This window comes from Epinephelus moara, unplaced genomic scaffold (assembly GCF_006386435.1).
Source record: "Epinephelus moara isolate mb unplaced genomic scaffold, YSFRI_EMoa_1.0 scaffold2078, whole genome shotgun sequence".
Taxonomy (NCBI): domain Eukaryota; kingdom Metazoa; phylum Chordata; class Actinopteri; order Perciformes; family Serranidae; genus Epinephelus; species Epinephelus moara.
The window spans coordinates 1-2,005 of NW_026079630.1; the positions used below are offsets into that span (position 1 = coordinate 1).

General features: G+C 40.8%; 1 long non-coding RNA gene across 1 annotated transcript; it reads right to left on the reverse strand.

Annotated features, from left to right (window-relative positions):
* Positions 1 to 280: 280 nt before the first annotated feature.
* Positions 281 to 1,837, reverse strand: LOC126387104 (uncharacterized). The gene is made up of 2 exons (XR_007569600.1): positions 1,167 to 1,837; positions 281 to 1,060 (listed from the first exon to the last, which is right to left on the reverse strand). It is a non-coding gene; the product is annotated as an uncharacterized LOC126387104 (long non-coding RNA).
* Between the last annotated feature and the right edge of the window lie 168 nt (positions 1,838 to 2,005).

The following is a 2,005-nucleotide window of genomic DNA, read 5'->3' on the forward strand; positions in this document are numbered from 1 at the left end:
AAGCACGTCCAGTTGCCTACGATATAGCATTTTAGACGCCAAAATCACTGACAAAGCGGTGTTTTTTGACGAAATCATGGAGGCTTTAAGGTTCACATGAACAATAAATTCAAGTGTTACAGGCTTCTGTCTTCACAACGTCATCTCTCAACGTCTGCCCAAATCACGCTCCATCATGGTTTTAGTGTTCTATCAACATCTTAAAGACGTGTGGTTGAACCGTTTACGCAAACCAAAAATAAAATGATGCAATCAAGACACAACAAATCACGGCAATAAATCATCAATCAAACATTTCAAGTTTATTTTAATGCGTGTGACAAAACCTCGACAAGTTTGTGGAAAAAATGCGCTTCAATAAAGTTTGAAGTGAAACATATTCAATGAAAACTGTAAAAGTTTGGAATACATATGTAAACAATAACTTAAATAAATATAATTCTGGACAATATCAGTTCATATGATGTAAAAAATAAGAATTAGCTTCATGAATCCAACTTTCACAACTCGGATTTCAAACACTGTAAACAAGTGCAAAGACAGAATAAAACAAACAAAGCAAATGTGCGCAGTGCTTACGGTAACAGAGGTCTTACGTGTGTTTCTTTTTGCGTGTGCTTCGATTCAAAGTACAAAATAATTCAACGCTAGCAAAAACATGTTTTCTGGAGGAGCACGGCGTTTCAAGCGACTCCCTCCAGGTCAAAATCAGAGATTGGTTTTTGTCCCTCGAGCCCTGAGCTTTCTGGATTTAGTGTCATGGCTCTATTGGAAATCATACAAAGACACTGGTGGAGGGACGCAAACACACACGCACACACACACACACACACACGCACACACACACACACACCACTACAGCCAGTGTGTATGAAGAATGTAAAAGTATTTGAAGTATGTACAGAGGCAAATGTCATCTGTAAACAACTGCACACCACAGCTGCTGATGTGACAGTTTCTGCCTCAGTGTCCTTGTTCTTATCTTCTCGATGTTCCTCCGTCGTCTGCAGCTGCTGCGTCCTCATGATCTGACTCCACGATGACGGACAGTCTCAGGTCTCTGGATCAGACAAAGGAATCTGTCACTGCTCACCATCACCCACTTAATAAAACCACTACATAACTCTAAACATGATGGGCAACAGTGCGGTAGTGGGACTTCTTACCTATACCATCGGCTGTGTCGTCGGCCAGGGGGTCAGAGTTTATTACGTACTTGCTTCCAAAGACCTGCACCAGCTGGTCAAAGAACTTGCACTCCGATTTTTCTCCTCTGGAAACATGAAACAGAATTTCAGAGCGTGTTAAATGATTAGACAGAACGTTTTGCCACAAATGAACATGTACAGCAGCAGCTGATCAAATGTGTTGAAGTTTGAATCATGCTTAGAGGATAAAAACGTATACAGAAAGCATAGATACACTATTCAGCCAATGAAGAAACTAGGAATGAATGCAATTCGAAATACTGGCACAGTCTGTATTTGGTAAATCCTAACACTAGGATTCTTGTCTGTATAAACCAAACCAATAAACCAAGGCAGCTGTCATGGATTAAGACCTGTCAAAGGTTACACCTTAAGAAGCATGAGAACATACTGAAATGAGTGGCATACGATCCCGAGTTGAAACCTTAGGTCTAGATATGAGATTTAGGCAGTGAGCAAATTATGGTGTCACAGCTTACCGCACTAAAGTTAATGGTATTGGCTTAAAGTATTTGGGACGTTTTAAATTAGGAGCGTCAAACTCGTTTTAGTTCATGGGTCTTATTAACGCTACTCTTACCTTTCTTGCATTTTCACACAGCACTTAGAAAAAATTTGAACATCCCCAATTCCCGCCTCCCTCCAAAGTCCCATCCCCCTCCTCCGTTACGTCCTCATTACGTCTAAGATATATGTAGGCGTTGGCAAGATAACGTTAGACACAAGGAAGAGGAGGGCGAATGTAACGTTACAAATCCAACACCGGAGTTTTAAAACTCAACCGGAGTCAGTGATGA